The 20,168-nt window shown below is 51.9% G+C and overlaps 1 protein-coding gene and 1 non-coding gene across 8 annotated transcripts in view; both read right to left on the reverse strand.

Annotated features, from left to right (window-relative positions):
- The window catches only part of KIF1A (kinesin family member 1A), a 4,129,412-nt gene that overhangs the window by 1,268,643 nt on the left and 2,840,601 nt on the right, over positions 1 to 20,168 (reverse strand). The window lies entirely within an intron of this gene.
- On the reverse strand, positions 11,223 to 11,383 carry LOC138496247 (U1 spliceosomal RNA). The gene has a single exon (XR_011277778.1). It is a non-coding gene; the product is annotated as a U1 spliceosomal RNA (small nuclear RNA).

Consider the following 20,168-nt stretch of genomic DNA (forward strand, 5'->3'; position numbering starts at 1 on the left):
GGACATGATGGAAGTGTACTTTGACAGTGGTGCTCATCTGCTATTGCTTCCTGTCTAGGGGGCCATTGTACAGTGCCCTGATGCTTGTGTTCTTTGTCTCCCTCTACGCAGCTGCTAGTGAAGAAGAGGGCGGAGACAGCGCTGTGGAGCAAGGCGGCGGGGATGCCCCCGCGGCTGCAGCGGAAGGGGTGGGTGAGCCCCCACAGGGGCCTGCTACGGTGGGAGACGGTGAGGAGCCATCCAGGTTGGTGGTTTGCACAGAGGAGGAGGAGGCCGCCACTGGGGCACACATGGGGCCTGGTGGGGGCATCCCTGCTGGTGCAAGTGGTGCAGTCCAGGGCCAGGGGCAGGAGGCAGCACAGGTCACCGTGGAGGGGCCTGTGCATGTCGCTGTCCCTGACCCTGTGAGTGCACCACCATGCACCAGCAGGGATGCCCCGTCCCAGGCCCGTCCGCAGGTAGAGGGGATGTCCATGTCACCTGACTCCCCTCCACCTGCGGACGTGGGAACCCCTGGCCGTGCGGAGAAGGTCCTGATTGGGGTCGCAATGCGCACGGCTGTGATTCGTGATGCCGTGCGTGCTTCCCGGGAGGAGCACGCACGTCATCACGAAGTGCACCGTGCCGACGTGGCCCAATTGGGATCGGCCATGTTCGGGGGTTTCCTGCATGTGTTGGCCAATGTGGCGGCCCTCTCCTCCTCTGTGCAGGCTATCCACCAGTCGTTCTCCTTGCCGTCTTCCAGCCCAGATGCCACCAGGGCCCCCTGTGGACCTGCCGCGACCAATGCAGCCAGCTCGGTGGGGATCCCATCCCTGCCACAGTTGGGAGTCGGAGGTCCAGCAGGGGTGGACAACACAGCAACTGGACCCCAGCAGGTGGAAGATGTGACAGCATCATCAGGCAGGGCACGTGCACGACGGCGTCGGTGGTTTCCATCAGCCTGGATGCCGTCGTGCTGGCAGAGGCAGTGGCGTCGGAGGCAGCAGCGGGCTCGACGTGGGAGGCATCATGGCTCGGGGCCATCAAGATCAGAGGGGCAGGCATCGGCCGGAGGGCAGGGCAACCCTGGGATGGTGGTGTCTTCCGTGTGGGAGCAGTTGGTCCAGCGGATAGGTGCGGAGCGGCAGCGGGCGGAAGAGGAGCGGCTCGCCATGGTCAGGGCGGAGTTCTCCATGCGTCGGGCGTTGAGGCGGGCTGAGTGCCTCGAGGAAGCTCGCAGGGAGTTTGAGCTGAACATGGGGTTATCCCTGCAAGACCTCGGGGCCAGGACAGAGTCCCGCCTCCAGGACATCGACATGGAGTTCGATGATGCCCTGGCCAGCAACATCAACAAGTGAGCCGCAGGACTTGCCCGCTGCCTTTGTATATAGTTATATAGTTAGTGTTAGGTTTCCTTTATTTGTTTTTATTATTTTGGACCGCTCGGACAATGGCCACTTTTTTGTATATATTTTTTTCATTAGGAAGTAGTAGGTTTCCTTTATGGTGTTGGGCTCATGGACCCTGGTACATTCCTGTATTTAGTTTGTTTTTTGAAGGAACATTTTCTTTTTTTCATTATTGTGTTCACCATGTGGAAATGGTTTTTCATTCTTTTGCTTCTACTTGATATTGCTTTGGTCAACATTTGTTTTTGTATTCCTTTTTCGTTTTTTGATTTTTACTTTTGTTCTCCGACATGGACCATTTATTTTGTTATCCACATAGTTGTATGTTTGATTTGTTTACTTATTTTTAATCTTTAATACATTTTTTATTTTTACTTCCACTTGTGTTATTTTGTCTTTGGTTTCATACATGTCATGATATGGGTTTTGACATTCACTTGCAGCCATTGTGTATGTGTGTGTGACGGACATGTGTTCATTTACATACTTGCCATTGGGGTTGTGTCATGTAATTGCATTCACTATGTGGGTGGATGCAATCCTTGCCTGGGTGTTTGTGCTGGGTATGGTGCCCATTACTGCCATGATTGTGTATCGTCAGGACCTGGGGGCAGGGGGACATGGGTGGGGGCCTGGTGGAGGCTGCCCCTGGTGACTGGGGTGTGGGGGTGGTGGGAGACATGAGTGGGGGCCTGGTGGAGGGTGCCCCTGCACTGCTGGGGTGTGGGGGTGGTGGGAGACATGAGTGGGGGCCTGGTGGAGGGTGCCCCTGGTGGCTGGGGTGTGGGGGTGGTGGGAGACATGGGTGGGGGCCTGGTGGAGGGTGCCCCTGGTGGCTCGGGGGGTGGGGGTGGTGGTAGACATGAGTGGGGGCCTGGTGGAGGGTGCCCCTGCACTGCTGGGGTGTGGGGGTGGTGGGAGACATGAGTGGGGGCCTGGTGGAGGGTGCCCCTGCACTGCTGGGGTGTTGGGGTGGTGGGAGACATGAGTGGGGGCCTGGTGGAGGGTGACCCTGGTGGCTGGGGGGTGGGGGTGGTGGGAGACATGGGTGGGGGCCTGGTGGAGGGTGACCCTGGTGGCTGGGGGGTGGGGGTGGTGGGTGACATGAGTGGGGGCCTGGTGGAGGGTGACCCTGGTGGCTGGGGGGTGGGGGTGGTGGGAGACATGAGTTGGACATGGGTGGGGGCCTGCTGGCAGGTGCCCCACAGTGCTGGGGGGTGGGGGTGGTGGGGGACATGAGTTGGACATGGGTGGGGGCCTGCTGGCAGGTGCCCCACAGTGCTGGGGGGTGGGGGTGCAAGGGGACATGAGTTGGTGTTCATTAGTTCAAGGAGACATGTGCCTTTGCTGGGGGGCATGCCCATGTTGTGTGGGCTGCCTGCGGGACATGACCAGGGATGCAGGGTAGTCCCCTGTGGTGTGGGCTGCCTGCAGGGGCCGTGGAGGGTGTACAGGGTACACCTGGGAGGACCCACACTGTCAAATCACATGTGGGACTCCCCGGCACCCCTGAAATACACGTACCGTGCAGAAATCGCGTGTAAAACTTCCCGCGCACCCCTGAAATACACGCGCCCAGGCTATTCGCGTGTGGAACTTCCCGCGCACCCCTGAAATACACGCGCCCAGGCTATTCGCGTGTAAAACTTCCCGCGCACCCCTGTAATACACGCGCCCAGGCTATTCGCGTGTGGAACTTCCCGCGCACCCCTGAAATACACGCGCCCAGGCTATTCGCGTGTGGAACTTCCCGCGCACCCCTGAAATACACGCGCCCAGGCTATTCGCGTGTGGAACTTCCCCCGCACCCCTGAAATACACGCGCCCAGGCTATTCGCGTGTGGAACTTCCCCGCGCACCCCTGAAATACACGCGCCCAGGCTATTCGCGTGTGGAACTTCCCGCGCACCCCTGAAATACACGCGCCCAGGCTATTCGCGTGTGGAACTTCCCGCGCACCCCTGAAATACACGCGCCCAGGCTATTCGCGTGTGGAACTCCCCGCGCACCCCTGAAATACACGCGTCCAGGCTATTCGCGTGTGGAACTTCCCGCACACCCCTGAAATACACGCACCCAGGCTATTCGCGTGTGGAACTCCCCGCGCACCCCTGAAATACACGCGCCCTCAGGCTATTCGCGTGTGGAACTTCCCGCGCACCCCTGAAATACACGCGCACAGGCTATTCGCGTGTGGAACTTCCCGCGCACCCCTGAAATACACGCGCCCAGGCTATTCGCGTGTGGAACTCCCCGCGCACCCCTGAAATACACGCGCCCAGGCTATTCGCGTGTGGAACTCCCCGCGCACCCCTGAAATACACGCGCCCAGGCTATTCGCGTGTGGAACTCCCCGCGCACCCCTCAAATACACGCGCCCAGGCTATTCGCGTGTGGAACTTCCCGCGCACCCCTCAAATACACGCGCCCAGGCCCGATCGCGTGAGGAACTTCACGCGAACCCCTGTAATACACGTAGCCCGCTCCCCCAGGCCCGAGCGCGTGAGGAACTTCACGCGAACCCCTGTAATACACGTAGCCCGCTCCCCCAGGCCCGATCGCGTGTGAAACTTCACGCGAACCCCTGAAATACATGTAGCACGCTCCCCCAGGCCCGATCGCGTGAGGAACTTCACGCGAACCCCTGTAATACACGTAGCCCGATCCCCCAGGCCCGATCGCGTGTGAAACTTCACGCGAACCCCTGAAATAGACGTAGCACGCTCCCCCAGGCCCGATCGCGTGAGAAACTTCACGCGAACCCCTGAAATACACGTAGCCCGCTCCCCCAGGCCCGATCGCGTGAATAACTTCACGCGAACCCCTGTGATGCACGTACCCTGCAAATCGCGTGTGAGACTTCCCGTGCACCCCGGTATACATGCACACGTATTTTTGGTCAGCGGGTGTCCGTGTTTGTAAGTACCCCTTTGCACGTCATTTTTCCTGGAGGGCCACAGTATGGGACATTCATCATGGCAGTATATAGGTGCTATTTGTTGGCGCACCTTTTGGCGCACATTTCTTACAGCCGCAGAGACGCTACCGCCTGCTTTCTTGTGGCGGTCGTGTTTGTGCCTGTGCGCTGGTTTGAGCGTGCGCTTTTTTCCCCTATTCTATTCCATGAATACGTGTTGTAGGCGAGCGTGTGGGCGTTCCGCGCACTTGTGCCCTGTACTTCCCCCGTGACGCCCACGTTTTGGCAAGTTGTTCCCCATTCCGAGTGTTACGCCCGTGTTCCGCCTACTTTTGTTGCGTGCGCCGCGCTATGTGCGAATTTCGCTGTGGCCTGTGCGATTTTCGCTGTGACCTGGCGCACGCTGTTAGATGGCCTGTGCGCCAACGTGCGCCGCGCACTTTTTTATCGCACATCCGCTGGTTTTCTCGCGCACGGCCTTCCATGAATCGACGTGCGCTGCTTTTCGTGCGATTTTCGCACTTGCACTGCGATTTTCGCTATTCCACTGCGATTCGCACGTTTTTGCCCACTTGCGCCGCGCTAATTATTCCATGAATCGGCCTGTGAGTCGTTTAGTAGATGGATTGAAGTGGAAGAGGGAGGAAGACTGTTGGGTTCTTTAGTTGTCGGTTGTCCATTTGCTAGTTAAGGGCTGAATCCAGCGGTCTATAAATTAGCCCGATCCAGTCTCTTCTTTGTTTTCAGGGTTTTACTGGACAGTCTTTCAGGAAATGTCCTGGTTTCCCACAATACAAACAAAGTTGTTGTTGTCTTCTTTTGTCTCACACTTGTTTTGTTAATGGAGGCCGTATCCCTCCAATATGCATGGGTTCTACAGCATTCTCAGGTACACGGGATGTGTTTTCCCTTGGTCGAACATACATGGTCTGAGGGTCCGTCTTAGACCGGTCTGCTTTTCGGTCCTGCAACCGGTGGTCTAGCTGCACAACCAGATTTATGAATTTGGCACAGTCTCTGGGCGGATCAATCACCTGGGCTAAGACGTCCTTTAATTCGCCTCGTAAGCCTCGATGGAATGACGTGGTTCTTTTGTTTTCTGGCCACCTAGCTTCGGCAACCAGTCCGTTGAAGGTAGCAATGTACGTTAATAAGTCCTGATTCCCCTGTCGGAGGGATAAGAGTTCATTGTCTACTGCTTGTTCCTGGGTATGGCGAGCAAAACATTTTTCCATTTCTCTCTGGAACCCCCAAAGTCCTGTAGTAGAGGATCGTCATGGGTCACCAACAGCACCGACCAATCTGCTGCACTACCACTTAGGTATGATAAGATAAAAGCTACCCGAGCTTGGTCGTTTGGAAATGCTCCAGGCCTACAAAGAAAATGAAGGCGACACTGATTGATGAATGCTGCATACTTCCGTGGGTCGCCCGAGAACCTTTCTAGTGGTGCAAGGGGAACTGTTCCAGGTAACGTGATCTGTACCGGAGTGGAGATAGTGGATGATATGGTGGGATTTTGCATCGTTGGATTGCTTCCTGGTAGAGGCGTCTGTCCTGCCTGTGATTGCAAGTATTGCCTGCTAATCTCTTTAGTGCGTTCTTTGGTCACTATTAGGTCTCTCCGGAGGGCATTAGTCTCTTGTCGGGCAGAATGAACCTCAGCACGAAGCTCTCCTAGTAATTGGGCCAATTGGTCCATTTCTGATGTCTCCATGGCGCCCAGGTGGATTTGTTATGGTAGGCTTTGCGTTCTGTTACGCTCACCTGGTATCCACAGGGACGCCACCCAGCCGGGTTACTCGCTAGTATACTTCTCAGCTTTGCCCAGATGTGGTCTGCGGGGAAGGTTCTGCCTGAAAATACAGGAGGACTGTGTTCAAGGCTGAGCACCGGGGTAAGTATCCTCCCTCCACCCCTGTATGATTTCAGCCCCTCCGGGGCCCTCTCCTCACCTTGTGGTAGAGTTAGGCGTGCTCTCCGTCCTGCCTTCTTTGCAGGGGCGAGTTGTCTTTCATGGGCATGTGCGGTCTAGTTATTTCACTGACGCCGGCCCGTTTGATATTGTTCAGGTAGGTCTTATTGCTGTTCTTTAGTATTGTTGCTATCCTGCATGCCTTTCTTTGTTTAAATGTCTCTTTTTCTCCCTTAGGTATGCAGAGCTTCAGCGTGGCGAACTGGCTTGGTTGAGCCCCGCTGGTAAATGTTGGCGCATTAAGAGCACTATGATGCGGTAAGTAAGCGCACAGCGCTGCAAAGTCTTGCCTTTGCTAACCTGTGTTTTCCTTCCTTGTAGGTCGCGGTGTTCTTCAGCGCGAGTGGAATGTCCGGATTGGTGCCAGCCGAGAGGCGACCAGCCAGGTAAGCCTTTTGAGCAGTTCGTAATTTGCAAATGTCTCTACTGCTTTCTTTAATGTTGCCTCTATCTTCCTCTTTCAGGTCGTTCTGTCCGGGAGGCGTGCAGATTCGAGGAAGCTGTTCTCAGGAGCTGCAAGTGGCTAAAGACGAAGACTGCAGGCAAGATGCTGCTGCTAATGATGTTCCTTTTGTCTCCTTGCAGGTTCTGCTTCTCCGAGGTTCGGGGGGAATAGCTGGACACGAAGCGGGTTGTCTTGCTCGGGTGTGGTTTAAATAGCCCCAACACAATAGTCCAGGTAAAGTAGTCCCTAGGCTACCACACCCAAAACACTAGACCGCATAGCTTGGTTCTTAGGGACCAAGCTATGTGGATGCCTCCATGTTGGCTGACAGTACAATAAAGTAGTTCCCAAGCACATTGTTTTTCATGGTGTATGAGCCTGGCGCCATAGGCGCCAGGACTGGCCCCATGAGGGCTTTTGAAGAGGATGCCAGGCTCTAGAGGCCCGAGTCCTGACTCCACCAGGCCAATGGGTTTGCCAGAGGGTGTTTTGGGCGAGGGTCGTGACGGGACCCAGGCCCCAGTAGGCCTTGTGGACAATGCAGAGGGTCTTGAACGTAATCCTCGCAGCCATTGGGAGGCAATGCAGAGATTTCAGTGCTGGAGAGATCCGATCCCTGGGCTTGAGGCCAAGGATAAGTCTTGCAGTCCTGTTCTGGACGAGTTGCAGAGGGCGGAGAGTAGAAGCAGGCAGATTTAGAAAGACGCTGTTGCAGTAGTCCAGCCTTGAGAGAACCAGAGCTCTAGAGGCAGTGAGATTCTGGGGAAAGGAGAGGAAAGGAAAAATACCTCTGAGGAGGTGCAATTGGTAGTTGGACTTCTTAGAGACATCATAGATGTGAGGAGAAAAGGAGTGTGCGGAGTCAAAGATTACCCCGAGGTTCTTAGACTCACAGGTGAAAGCAGGAAGAGGGCCAAGGGAGGCTGGCCAGAGAGTGACAGGAAAGGAGGGTGCAGGTGTGCCGATGAGGAGCATCTCCATCTTACTGGTATTAAGGCAGAGATGGTTGGCGGCACAACACACCTGAATAGCGGATAGTCAGAGATGAGAGAGGGAGAAGAGGTGGTAGAGGAGAGACTGAAAACGAGCTGAGTGTCATCCACATAGCACTAAAAGTTGGAGCAGAGAGCAGCAATGTGGTGGGCGAGAGGTGCCAGGTATTGGTTGAACTTCCAGGGAGAGAGGATAGACCCATGGGGAACACCACATGTAGAGAGTGATATAGAGGAAAGGAAGGACCCAAGTTGGACCTGGGAGGGTCGATCAGAGAGGAAAGAGGTCAGCCAGGCCAGGGCCTGACCGTAATACCCAGTTTATTATGGAGATGATTGAGGAGGTTGGCATGGTTGACCGTGTCACAGGCAGAGGTTCAATCGAGTAAGATGAGGACAGAGGGGAGATTGTAATCAAGGTTAGAGAGCAGATCTTTACGGATGTTCAGGAGAGCATTTCTGTGCTTCTGGCTGCTCTGAAGCCAGACTGATGGTCATGGTAAGCTGAGAAATGGCCAGCTTTTTGAACAGTTTGCCCAGGAAAGGAGTGGTGGAGATCGGGCGATAGTTAGCCGGGCAGGAGGGGTCGTATGAGTGTTTCTTGAGAAGAGGGTGCACAAGAGAGTGCTTCAGTGGGGAAGGGAAGGCCCCAGTGGCGAAGGAGTGGTTGCAGAAGTCAACCAGGACAGGAGCTAGGGTGTCAATGTGGTGCTTGATGGTTTTGGAAGAACAAGGAAGAACCTGTTTTGACGAGACTTTCATAGATCGGACTTGTCTAGAAACCTTGTCAGTGGAGAACAGAGGAAAGGCAAAGAAAGAGGGAGGAGAGGTGGCTGCATGGGGGCCAGAGGTAGAGGACAGAGTAGAGGGAGGAGGAGGAGAAGAAGAGAGGGTGGAGAGGATGTCCTGGGTTTTAGAGATGAAATTAGAAGCCAGGGCCATGCAGAGGGCCTGGAGGGGACAGGAGAGGTACAGACTGCATCAGGATTGGCCAGCTCCTAGCAGATTTTAAAGAGTTCGGCCGAGTTGTTAGAAGCCACAAAGACACAGGCTTGGATGTGGGTTCTCTTCTTAGTGCGGACAGAGAGCCGGTATTGCCTTTGGAGCAGGCGTCAGGTCAGTTTGTCAGAGGAGGCACAAGAGCTTGCCATTTCCTCTCAGCCACCCTGCACTTGCGTTTAAGGGTGACGAGGTCAGAGTCAAACCAGATGTTGCACTTGGCTTTGGGCTTCAAGCGGAGCCTCATGACAGGGTCAAGAACATCAAGAGTATCAGAGATAGAAGGGTGGAGCATGGAAAGGCTGTGTGAGGATGCAAGTCAGCCAGGGGAGGAGGAGGAGGAGGAGAGAAAATGGCGGCGAAAGCCTCAACTGACACACGCTTCATGAGTCGGACGACCGACAAGGTAGGTGGCAGTGCTGGAGTTGGCTTGGCCTGAGGGGTACAGAGGGAGAAATGGGAGGAAAGGAGAAAGTGATCACTCCAGGAGAGAGGAGTGGTGAGAGGGATAGCGAGGGGGAGGTCTGAGAAGATCAGAACATCCATAGTGTGCCCTGTAGGGTGGGTTGGGCCAGAGGGGAGAATAGAAAGAGAGAGAGAGAGTCGCACAGGTCGCAAAAGAGTCCAGAAGAGGGACAGGAAGCATCCAGGTGGATGTTAAAGTCTCCAAGAAGGAGGAGTTGAGTGGTCAAGGGCAGCAGGGAGGAGGAGGGGTCTGCCCACTCGGAGAGGAAGGAGGTGATCTGACCAGGAGGCTGATAGATAGTAGCCAAGGCATTCTAAAGATGATTAGGCCTGTACAGGAATGACAGAGGCAGGAATCCACTCCGGGAAGATCAAGGCTACACCCCCTCCGGAACAGTTGGATCTGGGTGCAGAGAGGATCTTGTAGCCATCGAGAGGAGAGTGTCAACGCTTGTGACAGAGCTGGCCGCGAACCATGTCTCGGTGAGACCGAGGACATCGAGGTCAAATTCTTCCAGGAGGCGGCAGATGTCAGAGGAGTGTTTGACAGCTGAGTAAGAGTTGAGAGTGGCAATATAGAGAAGGTTGCCTACCTTGAAAGACTTCCGGGGAGGGTTACGAATCAGAGGCATGCCCTGCGGAGTTGTAGAAGGAGCCTGAGGAGGGGCAGAAGAGGAAGGAGGAGAGGGCAAGGTTGCCAAGGAGGAGGCAGAGGGGGGAGGCAAGGAAGCCGAGGAAGGGAGAGAAGGGACAGCAGGAGAAGAAAGGAAGTTGATGAGGTGTGGGAAGCATCTATCAAAGAGGAGAAGGTTGGCCTGAGGGCCTTAGAGAAATAATAACCTAGAAGAATACAACAGAGCACCTAGCAATACAATGTAAAACAGGGCAGTCAGTGAGGAAAAACACAAAACAATATACAAAAAGCAAGAGTAGTTGACAAATGATAACCTAGAGGAGGGAAGAATACAACAGAACATAGAGCAATATAATGCAAAACAGGGCAGGTAAAGAGGAAGAGCTAAGGGGGCGGAGGATGGAGAAGGGGGCGAGAGGCACACACGGTCAGGGGTTGCGAGGGACCAAGCGGTCAGAGACGCGCCGCTGTGAGCAAAACCAGAGTGGAAGTGCAAGGAACCCTGTGATCAGGATTGCGAGGCACCACAAGGCTAAAGGCGTGCAGGTGCGAGCGAGCCCAAGGATGGATGGATCCTAAATTGCACAACGATCACGGAAGTTCAGAGCAATGCACTGATGTGAGCATGGCCAAGGATGGGGAGGGTGCTAGAGCACATGCGATCGCAGGATTTCAAGTGACCACACAAGTTGGGGGAGTGCGGGAAAGCAGGGGAAGGAGAGGGCACGGAGGCGCGTGCGATCGAAGATTGCGAGGGTTCCTGCAAGTCAGGGGACGTGCAACGCACGTGGAGGCAATGCAATAGAAGATTGGGAGGGGCAATGCAGGTAAGGGAGGTGAAGCACAAACAATGCAAGGATGGATCTGGCAAGGGCGCGCGTGTAACAAGCAAGGATAGAGGGGTTTGGATGGGTATGCGAACAAGAAATGAGAGGGGCAACGCAGGGAAGGGCACAGTGGGGACAGGGAGAAATGGCGAGAGGGGAGCCCTTGAGAAGTGGGAGGGGACAGCAAGGTAAGACTCACAGGGGAACGGTGGCACCAAACAGAGGGGCAGGGGGAGAGGCATAGGTTGCAGGGAAGGGGAGGGTCACAGTCAGGGATGAGGCGCAGTCAGAAGTACTAAGAAGCGCAGGGAAGGTAAACAAACTCCCCAACTTCTTACCTGGCTGCCTCAGACAGGAGGGTGAATCATACGCACTCACTGTCTACGCCGCAGACCCCTTTTGTCGCCAAACACCTACGTCATTCAACACAGCAGCCTTGTTCTGTGAGGGCTTTGCCGCAGAGGGTCCGGACCTCGGATGTTATAGGCCCGGTAGCATGGACGTAACAAACGTGTTATGTGGAAATCGGGCAGCATTTCCTGCAAACCTGTGTCATTCAACACTGCAGCCTTGTCCTGCAAGGGCTTTGCCGCAGAGGCTCCAAACCTTGGATACCAGAAATATTGCAGTCGAGTATTCTGCATTTGGGGACATCGCAGGAGTCAGCAAATCTGATGTGCAATGGATGAGCCTCACCCTGTGAGATCTGCCTTTCTGATCACAGATTCTGCCCTGCATCCCGGAGCTGCGAAAGTTTCACCTGAACAAACAGTCTTTCAAGGGAGATCCCTGACACAACATCTGACCACTTGTTCTCACTGAAAAAGATCCCAGTTTGCTGTGTGCAGTCTGCAGGTGGGTTTCCTGCCACCAAAATCTGAAGAAGGCGTCCTGAGGGTCCAGCCTTGGTGAGAGTCCATAGCCCAGTCTAGTGGTCGAGTCCAGGGTCATCAGAAGCCACCCAGAGTTCCGCTCTGCAGCAGCAAAGAACCCAATGTCGGTGAACCATGCATTCCTGAAACCCAACACCTATATCTTAAAATGCACCCATCACAACCAAAAGGGATCCCAGGTCCCCTGTGGTCTTATCTTCTTCAGCCTGGCCTTTTTTTGGAGCCCACAGCAAGTTTCACCTCCGTGGGCCATCCACAGCCAGAATAAGGACCCCCTAACAGAGACCACAGCAAAGACCGAAAGTGCAGCCTTTCTGACACTGTCTGGTTCCCCATTTTCTCTTAGCATCAGGATGCATCTTTCAGGGGTCCCATCGAGTAAAGCCAATAAACTTTGCCACTTCGCCTGCCAAGGCACCAAATGTACTGTGATGAGGAAGAGCGCCTTCCAGCATCCCAGGCGTCCCAGATTCATTGTGGATCCTGTTCTCCTGTGGCATCCCAGGTACTTTGGGGTAGTGGTACCTTCTAAAAGTAAGCAGAGCATTGTTGAACTTATTTGGACTGGGATGTAATAGACAAGGTAAAGTACACAGCTCCACCTCACTGATGAGGCCGACTAGGCTGAAACACATGTCTGGGGTTGCTTTTGGTACTCTTGTTCAAAGGAGGATTGCCATACCATTTTGGTGCTTGACTGCTCATGTGGGCTGGACTAAGACTGATATGCAAATGGGTATTCCTACTTTGTGAAAGGTACAGTGAGCTAAAATATATGGCTGCAGACTCTGAGCGGGTACATTCCCACAGAACAGGTTATCATGCTGTGTTCTTTCTTGCAGAGGGGCGCCCTGACCTCTTTTTGTATAAATTTGCCACTATTTGAATAGAACTGCCTGAGTGCAAAGTGTTATTATTTATATAACCTGCCTGTAACAAGTAAGACTGCTTTCAGCGCCACGATGCCCCTGGGCAGATGTGCGCTATACAAATCCAAAATAAATAAAATAAAATATGTATATGTTTTACTGAACCTTACTTTACATAAAGAAGCTGTGTGTTGACATTCCGTTGTGGGGGCTTGGGGATTCACTATACTTTAGAAACTAGCCTTCACACCTCCTGAGAGCTTAAGCCTTGGTTGCTCGTCCATTGCTACCATATAGAGGACCTTGCTGTGTTGCTCTGTGCCTGTACCTCAACCATATAAGTGGGCAGGAGTACAGATACCCCCCTCCAGTCTTTAACCTGGTGGCACAGCGGTGGGATCACTTGTTTTAAGACTCAGTGTTAACCTAGCTACTGCAAAATATTCACACTTTTTACTATTTTAGGGTTTAGTGGTGTATATACTGGTAAACGCTACAAACAATGGAAACTACTGCAAATCACACATTGACTAGGATGAGTTTAGAGCTCTCCAGAGTGCTTGTGAAGTGAGAGAAATATATTTTTAGGATAAGCCTAGTGCAGAGCTTATAGATGCCCTTGTGGATTTCCAAGCAGATTCTGATACTCATGATAACAGTGGTGAGGACTCTGATGGGGACCTTGCCCCTGGCGAAATCCCAATTGCTACCAATGAGATTGCCACCTCTCCTGTCACTTCTATTCCAAAACCCAGCATTGTTTCTCAGGGGGATGCCCTGGAACTTGTGTTACTGAGGATAACATAATCCTTTGAATACAAAAAGTTAGAGACTGAAGCTGAGTTAAAAAAGGGGATTTGGCCCAACAAGTTTTACACAAAGAATGTGATCTTGAACTCAAAGACAGAGACACTGAGGCTCATTCCGAGTCCGGTGGTAACGGTGACGGTGCTACCGGAGGGTTGACGCTGGACTTGGAATAATTTCTGGCGACTGACCTCCTGGTGTCACCGGTTTATGCCGAGTCCGGCGGCCAGGTAGTCAGGCGCTGGTATATTTGTAAATCCCCATTCCCATAGAGTCCTATTGGACTCTATGGGAGTGGGGACCCGGGAGCACCGGCACCGTTTCTAATGGTGCCGGTGCTCCCATGAAAAGTCTGCCTACCGTAATCGCTGCACCCGGGAGGGTCAGAACTGTCGGGCACAGCGGTCCCAGCAGGCAGACTTGTAGGTTGCAGGTCCGGAAACAAGGGTGCCAGAGAGCTTACCGGTACCCTTGTTTCCAGACGGGCAAACTTATAATGAGGCCCACTGAATGTCAAGGACTCCAGCTAGAGAAAGCTAGGGTGGAAACTTCAGCCAAATCAGTTGTGTGTCCGGTCTATGATTCTATGTCGTTTCATCGACGGATTTATTTTCAATGGGATTTTTAACAAATATTTTTAAATTAAAAAACTCAGCGAATTATTTTAATTTTATTTTTGGGGTTCCCCCTGCCAAGCCCCCATCCCCATTGTTTTTTCTCTATTCCTGACCCCCACCCCTATATGCACTCCCCCCTATATATATCACTGAGTTTTTTCATTGAACATTTTTTGTAAAGAATACACATCGAAAAAAAAGGTCTACTGCTACCAAGTTTATGAAAGATTTGATTGGTGTGTATGTGGAGGGTTCTGATATCCTCCAATGGGTAGAATCATTTGAGATTACTTGTGGTATCCATGATGTTGACCATAGAGATTCGGCTAAGTGTTTATTGAGTAGAGTACCTCAGAATGGTTATGACGGTATTCTGAAACTGGGTGTTTATTTATTTTATTTGTATAGTGGGTGACTGTTAGGAAAGATTTCATAATTGTATGTAATTTTCCCTCCATGTGGCAACCCCCAAACTTTTTGCTGTTGTTTTACACCCTGATCTAGACTTTGCCAGAGAAGCGCAGCCCTCCGCCGCACTCCTCTGGGCTTTCGCTCAATTCTTATGGGGAAACTGACATGCCCTTAAAACAGTCAGTACTGGGAGACTTTGTTTCCCTTAGTCCTTTCCTCATGTTGCAGCTTTTGTGCAACATGAAACAAGAGTGCACCGTAACTTACATTACCGCTCTCTTGGGTCTCTAGTCATTCCAAAGGCCCTAGAAACTCTTGCTGGACATATTATGAACTGTGCAAGTGTGTCACGGACGGGACGGGTGGCAGCTATCGTTTCTCTTGTGTTTTGAACCCTTTTTCGCCATGTTATCTGCGCTTACCGCGTTTGGCACAAATGAGTGGCCTGGCTCCAAAATGGCCATGCCACGAGGTTCTTTGTCCTGTCCGCTGACCGTCTTGTCCCTTCTCCTACCCCAGGTCGAGCCGACCCGGGGCAGTCCTTATTTGGTCATGCACTTTCCCGCGAAACACAACGCTTTCGTGGGCTTCTGCATGCCTTGTGTGTGCCTCCAGGATGTGGGCTGGGATGTCGGTTCCCAATACACATCCTGGGTGCCAGAGAGACTGGAGTGTCCTGAATGCCTGGGACCACCGTGGTCTGTGATAGGTCCACGTATGGTGTGAGTGTTTGTGAACAGATCTCCCATTGGGCCCTCTCCGTTTTGGCGCAAAGGGAAATTTGGATAAGAGGAGGCTGAAAACACCACTACCATGTCGATCTCCTGAGTTCACACTGAACAAGGGATAAGGACCCAAGTATCCTGCAACAAGAAGCTGAGTCAAGGAACCGCTGGTGACCCGCTGAAGGTTTGGCAACCTAAACTGCTGTCGTCCTGCAAGACCCCTTTGCATCTGATCGTCCTAGAAGGTCTGCAAAGGCGCTTCGACCCATTGGAATAGTGGGATCAACTATTCCCGGCACCTTCATCAAACCCTGCAAGTAAGCCTCTTCGGAAGTGTCCCTGGGCCAACCAGTGGGCTGACCAGCTTACGGAGGACGCTTTGCTCTGTCACCGCTGCCTTTTCGGGGAAGCCCTCAAAACTTAGTTTACTGCTTGCTCTGCATCCACGGCACCCTCACACTGAATTCGTACACTTGGCATTCCCAGGTCTGAAGTGAGACGAGTGCGCCCAGACCAGAGTAAAGGCAGTTGCCGTGTTGCCCTGCTGTGGTAACAACCTGTGCACGTCCGCTGCATTTGGGACACCCTCGACCCTGCATCCTGCTACGCAGAATCTACGCGGTGTCGAGACGTCCTGATCATCGCAGCTGAACCTGCCAGCAACGTGAACTGGACTGGAGAAGTCTGGGTCTGCCTACGTCGGGGAGCGGTGAGTAGTCCATAGCCAACCGGTGGGCCGTCGTGCAGGAGTCCGTTTCTTTTCTACCGCTGTTACGAAATAGCGACTCTATCCCACACTCTCACCCTGCCTCTGCCCACAAGTGGAGGCCTTGCTTGAGTAGTGGGGACTTGTTCTGCATCGCTTCATTCACCTTCCTGAACTGCCTGATATCCTTGAAGAGGCCCTCTTTTGTCCATCGGCACCAGCGCGTGCAGATACTTTTGAGCATAAGGCTCCTCTCCTCGTAGGGCTCGGACTTCCCACTAGTTAGGTGTATTTCGGATGTCGAACAGGTTCTAATGAGTACTTGCACTGCCTGTTTTCCTCCCCATCTAGGTGGTCTACATATTACATGCTCCTAACTCCTTAGACCCTGCAGTCTTGTATATATATTGTATTGATTGTGATGTGTTGGTTTACTTTAGTATTATTGTGGTTCTTTGCTATGGTCGATGTTACAAAGGCCTTGTAATAAATGTGTATATATTTTTAATATAACACCTGTCTGGAGTAATTTGTAAGTGTCCTTGCTTTGAGTGCTCATTGAGGTCTTTCCATCACCCTCACCCCTCTTGAGACTTAGTCTTGACCGCCGCCATCGCTACCCTGATTGGTCTGGCTTGTCCAGAGGTTACCCTGTTCCAAGAAACTAGGTTGGCCTTCTGAACCTCTGCCCCTCCAGGTCAGAGTTCAGAAATCCATCTTAACAAATTGGTGGACAGCGGTGGGATACAACTGAAGGTCTCCAGTGTTGCGCACGAGCGAAGGCATTTCAAGTTATTTCTAACGGGACACGTAGTGAATTGTCGTAGTATAACTTTTTAAAGGCCATAGTCCTATCAAACAGTATGGAAACAAGTATCTTGTTAACTTTAAATGCTTCTAAATCAGAAACATTGAGAAAGATGTGTGCTGAAAGAGGTGTCTCCTCTCAAGGCACAAAAATGGAAATGATTCAAAGAATCATGGCGTGGCAAGAAGCTCAGTTTAGGGCTATAACTTCAGAGGACAGTGCAGAAGGAGGTGGGCTGCTCTCACTGGTAGAACTGACAGTTCTACCGCTGCACTGGTCCACAGCGACCATGAGGACAGGGAGGATGAAGTGTCCAATGTTTCCTCTGCCAGTGCTGATGGGGAGGCCATACTTGAATTCAAGAAGCAAGAGCTGCTGTTTAGGCAGAAGGAGCTTGATTTCAATATGGCCAAACTAAAAATCAAACAGGCAGAAAAACAGAAAGGCAGGGATCACCAGTTGGAACTGGCCAAGCTCCAAGTTGTCAATGGATCCAAGAGTCCTGGACATGGGTCTGGGGCCTCCTCTTATCCAAGGTTTCCAAAAGATCTGCTCAGTGTGTATGAGGAAAAGAATGACATTACGGACTGGCTGAATACATTTGAGTATGCATGTGAAGTTCAACAAGTTGACAATGCTGATAAAATTGCCTGGTTACTTAGCAGACTGCCCCATTCTGGCTGCAGTGCCATTATGGAAATGTCGAAGGCTGAGAGAGAAGATTTTGCAATGTTGAAGCAGACTCTCCTTTTAAAGTTTGGAAAGACTCCTGCCCAATACTTAAAAAGATTCAGAAAGTATAAGAAAAAAGAAGGTGGTACTTGGGTATCTTATGTAACTGAATCCTTAAAAAACTTGACTGGCTGGGTCGAAGGTTATAAGGTTTCTAGCTTTGAAGGTATGATAAGTCTTGTCATGCTGGAACATATTTTTGCATCTTCTTCCCCTGAGCTTAAGCAGCATTTGGCAGATTCAAAGGAGCTAGATCCTAAGAAACTTACCATTGCAGCAGATTTATGGGTGTCACATCGAGTGCCCCATAAGGACAATACTCATCCTGGTAAGCAGGAGGAAGGGAAAAAGTCCAAAGATAAGGAGGGTGGGGAAACTGATAAATCTTCTTCCCAAAAGGGCCACAAAAAAAAATAAGGGTAAGACACAAGAGAACTCACAGGGTAGTGGAGGTCAGCCTCCAAAACAGAACTCTGGTTATAATAAGCCTCCCTATGTAAACAGACCCAATGGATCTTGTTTTGCTTGTGGAGCAACTGACCACGTGAAGGGGGATCCCAGATGTAAGGTCAAAACCTTGGGGGTCCACTCTGCTAATCTGGCCTTCTCCTCCTACGAGGAAGAAGAGATTACCGGAGCATCCTTCTCCTCAGACTCCATCCCCAGTGGGATAGAAGCTGAGGTAGTTTTAGTTTCCCTGGGTTCCTGGGAGCCTAAAGTCGCAGAGGCTCAGAGCGATCTCAGAGCTTTAGGGCTTGTGGGAGATACTGCTGACAGACCCTGCACAAGGTCTCAAACGAAGGCAGCATTAGCCCAGACCAATGCCCTGCCCCAGACAAAGGGGAAATCCAAGGCTAACAGAGTCAAGAAACCAAGAAGAGGGAAAGAGAATATTCCCACTTACTCGCCTACCACTGCGGTGGAGGTAGTTGGTCAATCACCCGGACCTGATGAGGAGGTGGTGATGCCTGAAGTATTTGACCCCAATGACCATCCTGAACTAAACGATTTGTTAGTAGAAGGTGGTCCTGATAGGGACGAATTCAGTAAAAGCCAACGTGAGTGCCCATCTCTGGAAGGCCTAAGGAGACAGGCCTGCTCCCAGCTTGAGGGTGAACCTCCTGGGAAGCATCGGATTTATTGGGAAGGTGGACTCCTGTATAGTGAGCCCACAGAGTCTACAGAAGGAGACCATAGGAGGTTGGTAGTTTCCCTTGCTGTAAGACCCTTCCTCCTGCAGCTGGCGCATGAAGTGCCCCTTGCTGGTCACCTTGGTATTAATAGGACCAAGCAAAGGTTATCCATGCACTTCTGCTGGCCCAAGATGGGGGTGCAAGTAGAAAGCCACTGCAGGAGATGTGCCTCCTGCCAATTATCTGGTAAGACTGGTTCAACAATCCAAGCTCCATTGGTACCACTCCCAGTTGTGGGAGTACCATTTGAGAGGGTAGGGATCGACATTGTTGGTCCCCTTGACCCCCAAACATCCTCAGGCAATAGGTTTATCCTGGTATTGGTCGACCATACCACCAGATATCCTGAGGCCATCCCATTGAAAACTGTGACTGCCAAGTCAGTTGCAAAAGCTTTACTCGGCATCTTTACTAGGGTTGGCTTCCCTAAAGAAGTTGTGCCTGACAGAGGCAGCAACTTTATGTCGAAGTATATGCAGTCTATGTGGAAAGAATGTGCGGTCACCTACAAGTTCTCCTCTGCATACCACCCCCAGACCAATGGTCTGGTGGAACGGTTTAACAGAAAGTTAAAAAGTATGATTGGGACTCTGGAAAAACATCAGAGAAGAAAATGGGATCTTCTTTTACCATGTTTACTGTTGGCCTACCGAGAGGTACCACAGGAGGGTGTTGGCTTCAGCCCCTTCGAACTTCTGTTTGGTCACCCTGTGCGGGGACCCTTAGCCATAGACAAGGAGGGATGGGAGATGCCCACTCCCCCTATTACTACCAACGTAGTAGACTATGTGTTAGGGCTCAGAAAAAGGATGGTACTCCTGATGGGTCTGGCTAGTGACAAGTTGAAGGCAGGACAAGTCCTGGTGAAACATTGGTATGACCAGAAAGCTTCCCTCATCAACTTCACACCTGGTCAGCAAGTCCTGATCATGAATCCCATAAGGCCTAGAGCTTTACAGGATAAATGGTCAGGCCGTTACACAGTGGTGGAGCCCTTGGGTGAGGTCAACTATTTAGTGGACCTTGGAAGGCCTGGACAGGCTCCAAAAGTGTTCCACGTAAATAGGCTGAAGGCTTTCATCCCAAGAGTTGAAATTGCAGCACTGCTATTGGCTTCAGATGTTGAGGAAGAGGAGTCTGAACCTCTCCCTGACCTGTTTCAAAGCAGTCCTTCAGATAGCTCCTTTCAGGGTGTCCGAGTGGCCCCTCACCTGACTTCTGATCAGCAGGCTGAGGTGAAAAGTTTGCTTAGGCAATTTTCCTCCTGTTTTCACAGTCCCCTGGTGTAACGCTCACCTGGTTCCCACGGAGGCGCTGACCTGGTCTGGATTGCTGTGACCTCTTCAAGCGTGATGCGCAGGATTCGAAACACCGACTGAACTGGACCCCCAAATCTGGCTTGTCTGGCCCGTAGAAAAATCTTTCTGTAGGTGGAGAAAGGGGATTAACTGACTGCAGAGTATTGTGATTGCTTCCCACCTCCCCTTTGCTCTTCTCTGACCACCTCCGAAATCCCCAATCAAGGCTCACCTTAATGTTTGAATGGATGAGCTCTCCATCCTGCTTCTGGTGCAGGGGCGCGTATTTGACCAGTTACTTCACTGGTTTCGGAAGGCGAAATGCAGTAAGTATGCAGTTTAAAAAGTTCCAGAGTAGAGTCTTCTCTTTGTTTGCTTTTCTTAACCTGCGATCTGTCCTTATTTTCAGGTGCAGAGTGGAAGTGATGCTTCAAGGGATATTGCCGGAGATAAACTCAGGTGAG

Source organism: Ambystoma mexicanum, chromosome 10, assembly GCF_040938575.1.
Source record: "Ambystoma mexicanum isolate Mex_15411 chromosome 10, UKY_AmexF1_1, whole genome shotgun sequence".
NCBI lineage: Eukaryota > Metazoa > Chordata > Amphibia > Caudata > Ambystomatidae > Ambystoma > Ambystoma mexicanum.